Raw genomic sequence first — 18,177 nt, 5'->3', positions numbered from 1 at the left:
ACTTGGGCATATAAAAAGGAGGGAGCTGAGCATAGTGACCCAAGGAGAACAGGGCATCGGCCTCAGGACCTGTCTCGGCACCCAAGAACCTACCAAGCCCTCGCAAGGCGACACTTAATCCTTTTCTAACGCTCACTTTTATTTTCGCTCCAACCTTCCTTAATTAATTTCTTTTTTAGCTAGAAGCCACCCTTAGGAAGACAAGGCATCGGCCCCGGGTCTGACTTGTCCCCAGGAACCTACTAGGCCTTTGCAAGGCGATGATCAACTACCCATAAATTTTTCTTTTTTTTCTTTTCTTTGATAGGGGTTAGAACCCTTTTTACACACCTTCGTATTTGTTTATTATCTTATCAGATATTCAGGTTTTTTTTTCCTTTATCCTCATTCATTTTTTTTTTCTAGCATGCTTCTCTAACTGCCTCACAACTAACAGGAACTCCTGGAACGGCTACCTAGAAGGTTAGCAGAACAGGGTCAGTAGGACCCCCTTCTAAAACAGGCCTTTCGGTGTCGAGCAATGTCTTTACAGGAGGCAATGACTACTCCGACCTCCCTCAAACATACTGAACCTAAACCTGGGACTTCATGCCTTGGACGCCGGTCCCCAACAAGAAACGAAAAACCCCCCTTAACAAGCACACAAACACATATAGCATAAAAACCACAGTGCTCATAAAGGATAGATATCCCCTGGATAGGGCCACGAGAAGCTTCCATGCGACAAACGGCTCCTTCCAAGCTCGTCTTCAAACCTGTCTAGCACAGAACTCAAACAAGAAACCATTAACCACACCTGCACTAAACAGACAACTGGCCCTCTTGGCCTAATGAAATAAAACACTTCACTACAAAACTGAATCGGCCCTCTTGGCCTAACGAAATAAAACACAGTAGCACCTACACATCCTTCCTTGGAATAGCACGGATATACAATAATAAGCTCTTTTTCCAGGAGAAAAAATAGGCTCGTAGCCCTAAACTAAATGCATGAGGTTATGACCCATCCCTCCTGCATAGATAGCAAGAGGCGTACGCATAATATGATGTTTAATCAACCTATGGGTCCCAGATAATAACGGTAGATTGGTCTCGACTACTCTCTGCATCACCCATATCAACCATCGTCTGCCATATATTGCATGTTCTGATAACATCCCCCATAAGCGGCCGGGTCCTGTTTCATCATTGATCACAATATCCAAACTAGGACCACAATTAAAGAAGAGGTCTTCTTCATAAGCAAGATTTGCTAATGAATCCGCAAATTGATTCCAGTAACGTGGAATCAGCTGAAAAGACACTCTCTCAAACTCCTCAAGTAGGGTCATAGCAGTCCGATGATACATACAAAGGATGGGATTCTGCACTGTGTACGTCCCATCTAGCCGATTCAGGATCAACTGGGAATCCCCTTTTACTAACAATCGACGAATACCACCTTGCTTGGCAATATACAGTCCCATAATCAAGGCTTTATACTCCGCCATATTGTTAGTGAATCCTATCCCAAGATAAGCAGCTAACTTCATCGTCACTCTACGTCGGGGATCTCGGATTACCACTCCCACACTTCCTTTTCTATTAGGGCCCCTGGACGCTTTGTCAAAATATAGTGTATACGTCCACAATGGGTTTACACAACTGGCCATCACAAACTCCTCTATTCGTAGTTATGATAATCAAAGTTTAGCATGTTGAGAGGATGAACTGACAGCTCCATCCCACCTTCTTCATTAAACTCAACAGGGATACTCGTCAACAGTCGTAGACAGTGATGGCAGAAGACTTTAATCTCCCACACAAAGGTTCTGTCCTCTTGCTCAATCACCTTATATCCTTTGCTCCACCAAATGAGTTTCCCCTGATGGTATCTTTGCTCCAGATATGGGTGCTCCAAATAAGGGATTAACGGACCCATCAACCAACTTTTAAGCTCTTCCGCAGGTCTCAAATCATTCCTAGCATGGACCTGCAATGCATTTCCTTTGTATTAGTAGACTTAGAAATAGTAAGGTTTGCAGGATATAACCAGATGGCAAATGCAGAAGAGGACAAGTTGAAAACAACTTTTATTACTGTCTTTGGTACTTTTGCGTACCATGTGATGGCCTTTGGTTTATGCAATGCACCTGGTTCGTGGCAACGAATAGCAAATAGGACATTCGGTGACATATCCCCTGCAGAGTTGAAGGTGTTTATTGATGACTTAGGGGCCGCCACCATGAGAGGAAGGCAGTTGATTAAACATATATAACATACGAACATAAACTCCTCTCTTTTATGATTCGCATATTTCCAGGATATATATCATGCTTCCTCACTTTACTTTCCCTTTAGACCCAACGCCTAGCCTACAGCTTGGACAACCTTACTCACTCAAGATTGGTCATATTCCTCTAAAAAGCAATTGCTATGCATCCAGGAGGTATTATCTGATACATTTTAAATTTCATGCTTCATGCAAATGGTGAATGTCCACGTGCTCAAACAGTTAAGAAAATCAGCTTTGGTGCTTAGTGCAAAAACATTCTTTCAATGGATTTCTCTATCACTCCTATGCATCGTTGCATGAACCTAGCACCGAGAAACCCTCGTGCTACTAGGTTCTTAATCTTTAAATATCGTCCAATCTATATGGTATGCATAAAAATAACCAGTAAACTTTCTATCATTTCATTCAACATTTACACACTTTTCATACACTCCAACCCCCTCACCCGTTTAGGTGGTGCATGGTGCATAGGTTTAGGGTTCATTTTCCACGTTTTTATTGCATAAAAAGCCATAAAAACTCACTATAACATAAAGGTAGGGCTGAACTGAGGCTAAAACTTATACTTCAGACCCCCCATACATCCACAAACATGAATCTTATTTTTCCTTAATTTTCGACACTCAAAATCCATTTTTCCCCTATTTTTCCCTTATTTTTCCTATTTTTCTTGTATTTTTTTCCAATATTTAATGACTGAAAATACAAAATGGGTTATGGGCTGTGGCCCTTAGGTTCATTTGTAGCAAAATTACAGGTTTGGTTGGTGTCTTATTATATTTTTCATTGATATCTCAAAAACACCCAATTTTTCCATATTTTGCATATTTACGGGTTTTTCACTACTAATTTCATCCACAACACTTATGATTCTCTGATTTACAGACATTGAAGACAACATCATAATACATTATCATCTCATGGGAACAAGAATGCATCAAGCAAATTGCATAAAAACACCATTTTCCTTCATAAAAATGAGATTACCGTTCTTTTGCGGGTTGCGGGTTTTTATTTGCTATATCTCGGGACTGATTTCCAGCCACCATTACTGCTCATGACAGTCCACATTCAGCAATCTTCAATCCTCTTACACCATGAAACAATCCGGTCTTCATTGGGCAAGCATCCATCATCCATTCTTCTTCTTCCTCTTCACCACATGAAACTGCCTTTAGGGGAGAGAGAGGGAGGAAAGAGAAAGACTGAAATCAGAATTCTTCATAGAGACCGCCATTGGAGGAGCGAAGCACGGCGATAGAGTCCACAGACAGAGGGGATTCAAGCCCCATGATCAATTGGGGGGGTTGTTTGCAGCAGCCATGATGCCTCTCATCCATTCATGGCGCATTTTTCGGGCGTCATCTTCCTCCACGTTTTCTCCACGTTTTTTCACTCATCTTTCATGCCACGATTTTGTTTGGCATAAAATGCTTCCAAGTCCCCAAGGGTCACTTACCACTTGGCCCAACTCATGTCCACCTCTTCAAATCTTGACCAATTCTTGGCCATTTCCCCGTCCGGACTCGGAATTGAGCTCTGAAAAATCCTGGGCGTCCGCTCGGTATCCCGCATTGGCCAGTAACTCGTATCAACCCGCACGACTATCTGAAAAATTATGAAAAATCAACACATGTCGCTCCGGCGCCTTTAAAGCACTTTGGCGCTTAAAATGAGCCGCCGCCTTCGACGTTGAGTATTTTTCCCTTGATATTCATAATTTTTAGCTATTTTTAAGCACTTCTCGGCACCAAAATTCCGCTCTCAGAAAGTTTCCTAAATTTTGGAAAGTATGAATCTAAGTTCAAAAGAGCTAAAACAAATGGAAGAAGCAACTGCTCACTTCATATGCGTGTCTAATAACTATCTTTAAGATGAATCCCTAGCAGTGCAACTGGAACCATCCATGATACCACGCAATCTAGATGCGAGTCCTTCTTAAGACGATGATGCAATGCAGAGTTCTACTCTTGGGAATTCATTTCAAGGAACTTATGCAAATCTTAAATAGTGACTTGTATTTTTCTTTTGTGCGAGGAACACAAAATCATCAGCCCTAATGCAAGTGCGAGCTACTTCCCTCTTAAAGGTTTATAAGAGCCTAATACTCGGCTTAGTATTGTAATGGCCTAAACATACTTAATCGTTATCATAGCAACTCATGATCCTCATGGACTTGATTCAAGCCTTTACTTATATCTTTCCAATTTCACAAATTTTGTGATGCAAAAAGTACGATTTCCGCTTAATGATGACTATGCTTTATCGTCCTAATATCCCATTTTTTCAGTTTCTTTTACCTTTCAAGCATATCAATGCTAGTGCATAATCTAAAGCACTACGAACACATCAATAAATTCCTTGATTTTCAATGTGCATGAATGCAAAATCTTTTGTGCAAGTTATTCGTTCAAAACATGCCAAAGTGCAATAAAACACAATTTCCAACATGAATGAATAATGCAACCTCAATGGTGGTTAGTTATCATAGATTTTTTCCCGAATACTTCTCCCTTCCCAATGAAGTCAATCTATGTTTTTAAGAGCTCCCATCAAGGTAGGATTTATGAGATGCACCTAGTTACCAAGCGTCGCGGTTCTTTGACCCACAGCCCCATTGTTGAAGTGGGATTTGTGCTTGATTGGACCTTACTTCGCTTGTTGGGATGCATTGTATAACTTGACTTTTTCTTCGCAGCTACGAACCCATGTTACAAGAGAGATGACTCCTTGTGGAAGGAATTCGTCCATGTGTGAGAACCCTCTCAAGGAGGGGGGAAAAAGAAAGGGGAAGCTCGAAAGCCTCCAAGGGGAATTTATATATATATATATATATATATATATATATCTCTCTCTCTCTCTCTCTTTCTCTTACTCTCTCTCTCTCTTTTCTCTCACACACACTCTCTCTTTTCTTACTCTCTCTCCCTCTCTTTTCTCTCACACACACTCTCTCTTTTCTTACTCTCTCTCCCTCTCTTTTCTCTCACACATACTCTCACTCCCTTTTCTCTTACTCTCTCACCAGTCGAACAGTAGGGAAGTGCAGCGATCCTCCTCCTCCTTTTTATGCCCAAGGGCCCTTTTATAGTGTATTGGGGGGGAGGGGCGGGGGGGGGGAGAATTGGTAAGGTATGGAGCCCCCCCTTATTCCCATCAGGGCGGCCAGGTGGATGAATACTGCCATGAAGAGTATGGGGGAGGGGAAGTGGAGCATTAATTACCCCCTTGCCCACATCGTCCTCTCCTCCACCATTTTGAACTCCCCCCATGCTGGCTTGGCATCCACGGTAGCCCACCCTCCTCCCTCCATCAACAAACAACAACCCCCTCCCCCCCGTTCGCCAGTTTTGGCAGCATGTAAGGGAGAGGGTTAAATCTTTTTTTTATAAAAATTGTCAATTAAGGGGGGGTCATACGACAAGAGGGAGGGAATTGTTACATTCTTCCCCCCCTTTAGGAATCGAGATGTCCTCATCTTGAAAGGAATTGGGGGTATTGTTTGTTGAGGGTACTCTCGTCAATCCATGTTGCATCTTCTTCTGGAAAGTCCTTCCATTGGGGATGAGGTACTCCGTTGAGGGTTCTACTCCTCAATCTCTTTTCTTGAATGTCTAGGATTCTATTCGACCAGAGCTCAAGGACTCCTTGGCTTGGCATTACAACTTGTTGATCATTGAGTACTGTTGAGATACTTGCAATCACACCTACTCTAGTCCCTTTGTATAGGACATCTAGGCTAGGAAGATGCAGTCCATTCTAGGAAGAGAGACAAAATCCCATATGCACAATGGATGTTAAGTGCTACCAAAGAACTCTATATAATGATGTACTTGAACTATCACTTTCATATGATGATAATGCAATAGTACTTGTCTCTTATGTCAAGTGTTTGTGTCATTGTTGTCCATACACAAGATTTTGTTTATGAGTTCAAGTCTCAATCTTGAAACCTAATTCACTTGTGTAACAGTTGTCTACATTGTCATGTCAACATGAGTTGTGTCTTTATCTTCCATCCTCCATAGCTACTGCCTGTGTCATGCTCTAGATCCCGCATCTTTAACATGGTATCAGAGCTCAGCTGAGCATGGCTTAGCTCTCCTCTACTCTCTCTCAGATCATCTTAACCTCAGGTCAACTCAAGACCAGCTCATGGTTCCATTTCTCACCTTCATCTCTACTTGACCTTCCTTGGCAGCCATAGCCAGCCTGCACCCTGCCTGCTTCAAGCTCTTGGATCTCTCTCTAGAAGTCATATCTCACTACAATTCCTTCTGGGAAAATGTTCCTCTACTTACAAAGCTCCTCCCTGGCACCTCATACCTAAGCATTGCACACGCTGGAGCTTAGCATTGTCAATCTTCTCAACTTTTGCCTTGGGTGTCCTCCATAGCCAATAGGACCCAGCTCACTTGGAGTCATTGGATCTCTCAATATAGAGCATATCTGCTGATGATTCCTTCTAAAGACCTCTTCCTCTAGTTAAGGCACAGTAGTTTAGCACCATAGCCACTGACATTAGCCACCTCTGCCCCTAGCATTGTCAAAATCGTCGAAATCTGCTCGAACTGCGCCTGTCTGCGTTTTGTCGTCCAGTGCGCTTGCTGCTCGACCTGATGCTGACAATGATTATGGGGTAATGAAAGCCCATGAGAAAAGCTTTATTTCCATTAAATTTTTTTTGGAAAATGATCAAGTATTCAGCCCACACAGAGCAAAAAACCAGGCCCCTGTTTGAAACCCTAAACTGTCAGCCATAGCCATTTTCATCAAATCTCAAAAATCTCATCATTTTCTCTCTCCTGCCACCTGGAGCAACCCACTGCCACTCTAATCTACTACCTCAGCATCAAATCAAGGAGGGGAAGGACCTGAAAAGATTGACAAAGGATCAAAGACCCGAACAGGAAGATTCAAGCTCAATATCAAGTCGGACATAATGTGTTTTCACACTATCATTACTTGTGTCTCTTGACACATTGTAATCTACTCTTTCACTTGTAAAATCTGAGAATCTTGGAACTAATTTGTTGCTGCTCCAGCTCTCCATCATGGGAAAAGACTCATTGATTTGCTACTGCTCCAGCTCTCCAGCATGGGAAAAGACTCACCGACAGCTTGGTTCAAGGGAGTTGGGTTTCACACCTGGCAAACCTGCATCAAGCTCATCTTGATGAAGAAGGGTCTTTGGGCCATCACAAATGGCAAAGAGAAGAAACCTTGGGATGCAGACCTTGCAGCTACTTGGCAAAAGAATGATGACAAAGCCCAAGCCATTATCAAACTGGAGCTAGACGACAGCTATATCCACCATGTGGATAACTGTGAGACCACAGGATACATGGAAGAGACTTGACACCTTATTTGGTGCACAGTCTAAATCATCAAAGTATGGTCTCTTGATTGAGTTTTTCAGGCTTGAAATGAAGTCTAGCACATCACTTGCCACACATCTAAATTACATGGAAGAACTTCTAACCCAACTTGCAGGAATCAACATTAAAATGGAAGAAGATGCTTGCATCGGTGTTCTACTTAAGAGTTTGCCTCCTGAATATAATAATGTATCAACAAATTTAATCAACATGCCAAATCCTGAACTTGTTGATATCCAGGCATCACTGTTAGAAGAGGAAAAGAAGCTAAAAACTAAGGAAGAACCAAGTACCTCAAGAGATGAGCATGCATTATATGTTGGCAGCATGTACAAAGGCAAGAAGGATCAGCTCTTTTGTGACTTCTGCAAAAGGCCGGACACATCGAGAAGTTCTGCCACGCAAGAAAGAGGTCCCAAAAGGCATATGTAGTTGCAGTCCAAGAAGAAGAAGAAAATGGAGCAAAGGAAGAAGAAGAAGAAGACCACCAGGAGAAGGACAAACCTCATTAGTCCTTCTATTCAAATAGAATTTTTTAGTTTTGTGTTTCCTAGTCCTAATGTCTCAAACATAAACTTGTAAAACTCCTCAGTTATCCTTGTACTACAGCCTCTGTACACTTTGTAAGGCCCCTACTATAGCCTCTGGATGTCCATCATGTTTGTGGTACCCACACTTAGCCTTTTCTGCGACAACCTCTGGTGTTTTGCCATGTTTATGGTGTGCCCACACTTTGCAGGTGTTGCTTTTACTAAAGCCTCTACACACTTTGTACTTTTGGTTGTGATTGAGGAGGGGTGTTGAGATACTTACAATCACACCTACTCTAGTCCCTTTGTATAGGACAACTAGGCTAGGAAGATGCAGTCCATTCTAGGAAGAGAGACAAAATCCCATATGCAGAGTTGATGTTTAGTGCTACCAAAGAACTCTATATAATGATGTACTTGAACTATCACTTTCATATGATGATAATGCAATAGTACTTGTCTCTTATGTCAAGTGTCTGTGTCATTGTTGTCCATACACAAGATTTTGTTTAAGAGTTCGTCTCAATCTTGAAACCTAATTCACTTGTGTAACAGTTGTCTATGTTGTCATGTCAATATGAGTTGTGTCTTTATCTTCCATCCTCCATAGCTACCGCCTGTGTCATGCTCTAGATCCCGCATCTTTAACAAGTACATGGCTAGAATTGGATACATATTTCTTTAATAGGCTAACATGAAATACATTGTGAATCTTTACATTCTCAGGGAGTTGAAGTTTGTAGGCGTTGGGCCCTAGGCACTTGAGGATCCTGTAAGGTCCGCAATACCTTAGACTCAAATTTTTAAATTCTCCCAATGATAAAGAACTCTTCTTGGGTTGTACATGAATAAAAACCACATCTCCCTCATTGAAGAGTCGCTCTTGTCTATTTAGATCTGCATAGGCTTTCTACCTATCCTTGGCGGCTCTAATGTCTTCTCTGATGGCCTTGAACTGCTCATCCATTTCCTAGAGCATTTCCTTAGAATCTTCTACCCTTAAAATAGGATCAGAAAGGTTCAATGGAGTACAGAAATCATGCCCATACAATGCTTGAAAAGGTGTCATTTGAATGCTTTGTTGGTAGGAAGCATTGTAGGTGAACTCAACTAATTGTAGATATTGGATCCATTTCCTCGGTTTGCGAGAGCAATAAGCTCTAAGGATATCTTCAATGACTTGGTTGACCCTCTCTGTTTGGCCATTAGTTTAAGGGTGATAGGTTGTACTGAAGCAGAGTTGAGTCCCAATGGCCTTGAATATCCTTCTCTAGAAGTGAGATGTGAAGTCGTGGTCACTAATGATCCTTCTAGGTAACCCATGGAGTCTGAATATCTCCTTGATAAACAATATTTGAAGCCTTGTAGTTTGTCTTGACTGGAATGAGGTGTGCAACCTTAGTGAGCATGTCTACTATAACCATATTTGAATTGTAGCATCCTTGCACTGAAGGTAACCCAAAAATAAAGTCCATACTAATGAGTTTCCACTTCATTTGGGGGGATGTTGAGAGGTTGCAGCTTCCCAGGCATCTTGACATGTTCATCCTTAATGCACTGGAAAGACAAACATTCCGTGACATATTTGAGCACGTCTCCTTTAAAACTTTCCCAATGGTAGCTCTTTTTGACCGTATTGAGGGTCTTGACATATCCGGAATGGCCTAAAAAGGGGGAGTCATGTGATTCCCAAAGTATTCTCTATTTGAGTTTCTTGCTTGAGGGTATGCATAATCTCGTCCTAAAATAGATAAGTCCCTCATTGACAAATATTTCTTGATATTTGACCTTAAGTCTAAGGTTTTGGTCCTTTTCCAAAATTTCATTTATCATCTCCAGATATTCTGGGTCATGGCTAGCTTCTTCCTTAGCTAGTTCAAGGATAGGGTTGTTAGGTATTGACACCATAGTTGCCAATGATTCGGCCATTGAGGGCTCCTCCATGATAAGAGATTTGAGAAACGCCTTGTGACTTAGGGCATCAACGACCACATTCTCCTTGCCGGGTCGATACCTGATCTCAAAATCATACTCCTGCAGAACTTCTATCCAATGACGTTGCCTCATGTTGAGGTCAGTGTGGGTGAAGATCCATTTGAGGCTCTTATGGTCCATGACCAAAGAAAACTGGTTACCAAGCAAGTAATATCGCCAAATTTTGAGGGTATGAACCACTACTAGCAGTTCCAGGTCATGGGTGGCATAATTCCTTTCATGAGCTTTTAGCTTCCACAAGGAATAGGCTATAGGATGACCCTGTTGCATCAGTACACAGTCCAGTGCAAGTGAGCTAGCATCCGTGACAACTTCAAATTCCTTGCTTAAGTCAGGGAGCTTCAGAATTGGTGTTGTCACCAAGCTATGCTTGATTTGATAAAACCTTACTATGACAACTTGCTTTTTCAAAAAATTTGTGAGGGGTGCTACGATTAAAGCATAGTCCTTAATGAAGATCATGTACCAACCTGCTAATCCAAGAAAGCTACGCAGTTCTTTAATAGTAGCTGGTGGGGACCACTCTTGGACATCCTTAACGTTGGTAGGGTCTACAGAGATTCCTTCATTTGACACAATAAGTCCAAGATATTCAATCTTCCTTTTGAGGAAGGCACACTTTTTCTTATTAGCATAGAGCTTATGAGTCCTCATGGTCTCAAGGACAATGAAAACTTGGGATTCATGATCCCCCTCTTCCTTGGAATAAACCAAGGCGTCATCGAAGAAGACGAGTACGAAATCATCGAGGTCTAGTCTAAAAATGTCCTGCATTAGCCTATTAAAGGTGGCAAGGGCATTAGTCAATCCAAAAGATATTACTATGAATTCAAAATGACCATATCTAGTATTGAATGCCGTCTTCAGAAAATCCTCATCCTTGACACAGATCTGATAATACCTTGACCTCAAATTCGTCTTGGAGAAGATTTTTGCTCCCTGTAGTCGATTGAGTAACTCATCTATCCTCAAAATGGGATATTTATTTTTTATGATTACTTGGTTAAGGCCTCTACAATTGATGCAAAGATAAAGTGTACCATCCTTCTTCTTTTGGAACAAGATTGGAGCTCCACAAGGAGAACTATTGGGGCATATGTACCCTTGGTCCAGTAGCTGTTTGAGTTGTTACTTTAACTCAATGGCTTCAAGAATGGACATCTTGTAGGGCCTTTTTGCAACTGGTGCAACTCCTTGCATTAGCTTAATCTCATGATCCACTTCCCTAGGCGGTGGTAATTCAGTTAATTCTTCTGGGAGCACATCCACATATTCCTTTAACCATGATTGTTCTTCATTGGTGTCCTCTACCTAATTTGGTTTGTTTAGCTTGATCATATAGACGGGTAATCCCTTCCTTATTCCTTGAACTATTTGTGGCCTTAGCTAGCTAGATCTTTGGTTTATGTGCTTCTCCTTGTTTTGTAACTAGCTCACACTTAGGATTCTGAAAGGAGACTTTCTATAGAACAATGATTGAAATGATATGGATAATGATACCTTCCTTGCTCTTTCTCATGTTGATATGATGTCAATGTGGCATGTCACAAGTTATTATTATTTAGGTTATCTCTATGCTATAACAATATGATGATCCTTGATTGACCCAACTATGCCTTATCTTATGAGCTTTTAATTTGGTTGGAGAGAAATGATGATTTTACATTTCATCTATTCATGTCACTAACCTTGCACTAATCTTCAAAGAATTAGGTGGATCTAAGAATTTTAGTTCAATCAATCTAGATGTAGGTAACATGGGCATTGTGAAGGCTTTTAAAGGCTTATCTAATCAGAACATTTTTCATGTATATCAAATGTGTAAGGCCTCATTAACTCTATAAGATTTTGCTATAAGGCCCAAAGTACTCGACAACATAACTATATAAAATTAGATAACTAGTACAAACGTGCAACTTACACTAGCAAGATCCATATCAAAATGGAAAAATTTTATGATTTTGTGAAAAATAAAAAATCACCTCGTAAGAAATGCAAAGGCAAACATTCAATAATCATTTGATGTTATATTATATAGATTCTACAATAAAATCAATTGGATGCAACAAGAAAAAGGATGTTTCAAGAAAGGTTACAATATTTAGGAGACAATTCAAGGCTTCTTAACAAGGATTTTAAACTTACATGATCATAAGGTGTTTAAATGTTATTAAGTTATATTTATAATAGAGCAAGCTCATGTAGCCTATTGGGTCATGTAAATAGCTTCACTTAGAAAACATTGATTACAAGCTAATCAATTGTAAAAAGGTGACCCTAGTGACCTCAATGGGGATTTTACCTTTGTGGCTAGAATCTTGTGTAATCACAAAGATTGTTTGATACACTTGTAGGCTGTAGAAATGTTATAGATTAGTGTTGAGCTTGAAGCTCTCTTAGACTGTGTTTTCTTTTACCATAACTATTGATTGAGAATCCATGCACATGGTTAATCATATTCAACTTTCCATGTTAGTTAAGTTTGAGGTGTGGCGAGAAGGAAAAAGCAAGGTGGATTTCCACAAGAGAGAAGAATGCAAGTTATGAGTATTTGAATTATGTGGAAGTTTCATATATATTTTTGGCTTACTAAGGATGGGGGATATTGTTAGTAAGTCTAACAATCTTGTTTTAGTAATTGTTCTACTAGAGAATGTAGCAATAACACCAGGCATGGAATCTTTATGAGATTCTTTGTGACTAGTGAGTTTCTAGATGATTTCTATTGGATTTTTACTTATAGAGTACATACATTTTCTCTTCAAATTGATCCCAAGTTGTCGGCAAGAAAATAGAAGATCATGGTTTGCTTTGTGATTTTTTCAAGAGACCTGAGTAAGCAAGTCTTACAATAAATGGATGATGTAAAAGCAACTTCCTTAATTAAGCCTTTTAGGGAACAGGGTTCGTTCACATAATCTTATGGCACTGACATGAAAACAAATTCAAATAGGTTCCTTGGAAGTAAACTTAACATTAGTATTTTATCAGAGATACAAGTCTTTTTCAAAGGGAATAATATCCAAAATTTGTGAGAATGCACTAATTTATTTCCTCCAAGATTCTGCCTTGCACTAGTGACAAGGGCCCTTGAGAATCTATCTGGAGTCATGCAGATCGTTTGAGTAGGACCTGGAGAGGCAATGAATTTATAGAGCCAGAGCCCCTCTGTCATCCATGCATCCTCCTACAATCAAACCAACCTGTAGAGAGACCTCTTGTGGCAAGTTCGGTCCATGTTCCCGTCACGGCTATCTAGAACCCCATTGGCTAGGGTTGGCGCTCAGCTGGGGGTGGTTTGGCACACCCTCCAGAAGTTCAATCTGATTCATTATTCCCATTTTTTTATGAGTTTGGGGTCACACAATCATTTTTATAAGCGGTGTTCGTAAATTTACAAGCACAAACAAGGGTGCAGGTGAGTGCTCGGGACATCTACTAAGGTGGGGTCCCTATCTTTGACACTTAACGTTTAGCCTCCTTTCCTTGGCGGAACTTCCCAATATCCTCCGAGGGATAGGGAATACCTTCTTTCCGACCCCACTCCTGTGTGATAGGAGCAAGCAAATATGCAATTGGATCTATATCCGGATGGCAGCTATCTTAGCTTGCTAGCCTTTAATCTAGGGTTCTTGTCTTGGAAAAAATGACACTCGAACTTTCTTGTATTAATGTCAGATTGCGTCATGGTTAAAGGTGATATCTTCAAGGTTGTTTCAGCTTTATCGAGGCCAGATGTAGGATAGAGACTAGTGAGTGTTTTACTTGTCCCAAGGTCCCCCTATGAGGTAACAATAGATTGGCTCAATTACCTTTATTCCCTAAATAAGTCGAGTTAAGCCCTATATAGGATTTATCTCATTGAACTACCTGAGAAATTAAGGTTAACGCTTCATATTGCAAAATCAAAGTCTTCTCTTCTTTGTTTCAAACAACACAAGAAAATTTTCTATTTAAGGCCCTTGTGGGATTCACTATATGTAATCCCTATATATCACATGCATTCAAGGCTTATTTAAAAATACTCTTATCTATGAAGGATTTTAGCCTTATAGGAGAGATTAAAGGGATGGTGAAGATTTGGAAGGCCATGAAGGATCACATATTGAGTAAGAGGTGATCGAAAATATTGGTAGTCATTACACTTCATGTTCGAATGGTAGAGACCTTGAGGTAGCATGTGAGGTTTTCTTGATGAAATCAGATATTTGATGTTGGATTTCTTCTTGCATTCCCTTGGAGTTCATTTAGAGTCCTACATGACCATTTTTTTAGACTTTCTTATGTATATGAGTTCTTCCATAGCTTACTGACTTAGTGTGTTGCTTCTTTCAACACATCATTCACCATCTATTTGTCTACATTTACTTGATATAAATTGAGAGCATATGAAATTGAGTTCAACAAAGAGTTAGAAATTTTGAGAATGGTCATTTAACGTTTCTTATCAACTCATGTTGTTAACACTTGGTTGCTTCCACTTGCTCCCTCTCCATATGAATATTATAGCAATGCTTTCAAGCATTACGGGGATACTAATAGTGTAGTGTGCATTGATTTTTTAAATTTTTAAATAGATTTTGTTTTTGGTTTTATAAATTTTGTTGTGTATAAAATTGTAATGTACAAGTGTTTTGGATTATGGTATAGGGTTACTCAATCAAGATGTGAGCCATTGATAGAAGTCAAGATTGTATTGGAGTGAAGCATATGTGTCAAGAAATTGTGGTAATTTTGCAATTAGGGGTAGATATGTGGCAACATCAAGTACCACACCTCCTTGATTTAATCTACTCGCCACATCGAGCTCTTCTTTGGTGAGGATTTTGTCGAGTAAGGAAAGGTCTACTAAGAGAGGTCCAACTAACATGACTCCTTACTGAATGGCAGGTACTTAGAGGGAAGTTAGAGCTACGTATATTGGGTCAATTTGGGATTTCCATGAAGGTAAAAATTAGGGCCAATTTTAGCCCAAAGTCTATTTTTCAAAGGTTTTCTTAGTCATCGGGCTAAATTTTTAGGCTTGAAAACTAAAAAAAGTCACTATTTACTAAAATTTACATATTATGGCTTAAATTTTGCTCAAAACAGCTACAAAATAGGGTTTTATCTTGGCATTTGTCCAATTTTTTAAACTCTTTATGATTGATCAACCAATCATCTATCTACATATTAAAATTCATGGGGATATCTTTTTTGAAACCCTAAATTCCATATGGCACATCTTTACTCTAAAACGGTCATGTACTGACTTCCAAGTTCAGCTATTGAGGCTCTTAGAGTAGTGTACCATACTTTCTCGAATGGGCTTCCATCCTCTCCTTTCTATTCTAGTGCTGACATTTCCTTGATGGTTTGGGGCACAATGAATTATAGAATGTGGGGACCAAATGGTGTGTTAATATTATTCAATGCCCCACCCTTGTAAGGTGCCACCAATGATCCATGGTGCTCTAAGTTGTAAGGCCCCCATTATGAGGAGAAGCCATGTGTGAGCATGGATATTGGGTGGGTCCTGCTTGTATGTCAGATGAGGTCTATGTGATTGGATGGCAAAAAAGGTGACCTTTGTGGATCTAGCCTTTGGGTTAGATATAGTTATGTTGGTAGCAACTCCATGCACAATGCATTGAGTTGCGGGGTATGGGAGTTATCAGGGACCCCCATTTTGGGGTTTGGGAGGCGCAGAAGCGGCCCTTGTTGGTGTTGGTCCCTTGATGGGGATCTAGTGGTAGTGCTCTCAACTCAATGATAAAGAAAATATTCCATGGAATATTTCCTAGCTGACAAGGGAAGATTCATAATATAGTTGAGCATGCTGACTAAACTACCTTCTTGGGCTATAGAAGGAAGATTCCTCTAAAACTATCATCAATATATATTTCACCCATTCATTTTTTCTAGCTACCCTTAAGCTCTTCGCCTATCATTTGTCTAGATCACCATCTAAGCTTCATAGTGGAAGGACACAAGTGAACAGATCTATCTTTCTATCAATTTATTTGAAATTAAAGTAGTCTCTATTCTTCTCATATTTGTTGTGTGTTCTCTACTCCTTGCTCAAATTCTATCTGTTATGCCATGTAATTTCTACATGGTATCAAAGTCCAGGGAACTTTGAGGAGTGAAGAGTGCGTGAGAGTTAAGGGCTTCAACATCAAAGAGGAGAAATGTCATTTGCTACATCAGGTAGCGGTGCTACCGTATTAGGTGCTACTACTATTGCATTGACAATTCAAACATTGAGGATTCATCCAACAACCTTCAGTGAAGGAAAGTAGATGGTACAAACTATAGTTATGGAAGTTTAAAATCACAAAATCCTTGATTTTTATGAGCTTTTGCAGATGGTGCTAGCCCAGAACCACAACCCACCCCCGATCCATCAAATTTGAGTGTTATGATTCCTCCAAATACATATATTCTATAAGCTTGGAAATAAAGGAACACAGATGCATTATGTGCCTTAGTTACAAGTTGTTATGATAGTGTTTTGACCTTGATTCAATATATAACCTACACATCAGAGGCTTGGAACTTACTAAGGAGTTAGTACAAAATGTGAAATCAAACAAGGATTCAGAACTTAGGGAATCAAATAGTAGCAGAGAAGTTTGTTGAAGGAGAGACAACTAAAGCATTTGACACTTGGATCAAGAATCAGCATGACCAGATGGCTGGTGCACTAGGATACAAAAGACTAGTGAGGAGCTAGCTCGAAGGTGTCTTTGGATTTGTCCACCAAATTTTGATGGATTGGTAACTACCACCTAAACACATAGGTGAGACCCCAAGATTTGATGTTTGAGAGGAATTTTATGCACTACTATTGGAGGAGGAGTTGAGGCTTAAAGCCCAAGAAGGTAGCAACAATGGAGATGCTACATTCTCTGCCAATGCGAAAGACAAAGTTGGTTCCTCTATCAACAGTGACAAAAAGAAGAAGGGTGGTAAGAAAAAGTTTCAAGGAGAGTGCTTCTACTGCAAGAAGTAAGGACATGCAATTGTAGATTATAATGTCAAGAAGATAGATGAAAATAATGGCATCGTGAAGACTAAAATGAAGGAGACATCCAATACAATTGAAGTTGAGTTGGAGTTATTCATGGCAACCATTGACGAAGTGTGTTCCTCGGTGAAAAAAATATCTAACATTGACTCATGGTTATTGGATATTGGCACCTCCTATCACATAACCAGCAAGAAAAATCTATATAGTTCTATAAAGCCTTTGTAAGAATCCATCATTGTGATGATTGGGAATGATGCAAAATGCCCTACTAAGGGTGCATGTACTATTTTCTTTGCTACTACAAATGCTAAACTAAAAAATCTTTCAAATGTGTTGTATATTTCCGAGATTAAGAGAAATCTACTATCAGTTGTGCTTTTATAACTAATTTTGGCCATGAGATGAGGTTTACTAAGACATGTGTAGAAATTATTGACAATGCTGGCAAAGTTTTCAGCAAAGGAGAAAGAGGGAATAATCTGTATGAGCTAAGTGCTCTTCAACCACCAATGGGGAGGGCACAAGTAAAGTTTGGCATGAAAGATTTGTTCACATTGATTTTGCAGTGTTAAAGGAGATGCATAAGCAAGGTATGGTTGCTCATTACCACCATAATTGAAATGAAGGAACCATATGAAGCTTGTATGATGGGAAAGTAATAGAGAAAGGCATTTCCACAAGAAAGCAAGAATAGAGCAAAGGCTTCTCTAGAGTTGGTTCATATTGACTTGTGCAGTAAAATGCCTATAAAAGCATTAGGAGGATCTTCTTATTTTATGTTGATTATTGATTACTAAAATAGGAAGATATGGATGCACTTCCTTCATGAGAAGGCTCAAGCTTTTTGTAAGTTTAAAGAATGGCTAAAACTTGTTGAGAATGAAACAAGGTAAAGTGTGAAGAAGTTTAGAACAGATGGTGGTAGTGAGTTCAACTCAAAGGAGTTTGAAGAATTTTGCAAGAACAAAGGGATTAAGCATCAATTGA

This window comes from Lygodium microphyllum, chromosome 11, assembly GCF_053477565.2.
Source record: "Lygodium microphyllum isolate KBCC chromosome 11, Lygodium_microphyllum_v1.1.10, whole genome shotgun sequence".
Classification (NCBI taxonomy): Eukaryota; Viridiplantae; Streptophyta; class Polypodiopsida; order Schizaeales; family Lygodiaceae; genus Lygodium; species Lygodium microphyllum.
Note: the sequence above shows the minus strand (reverse complement) of the source record.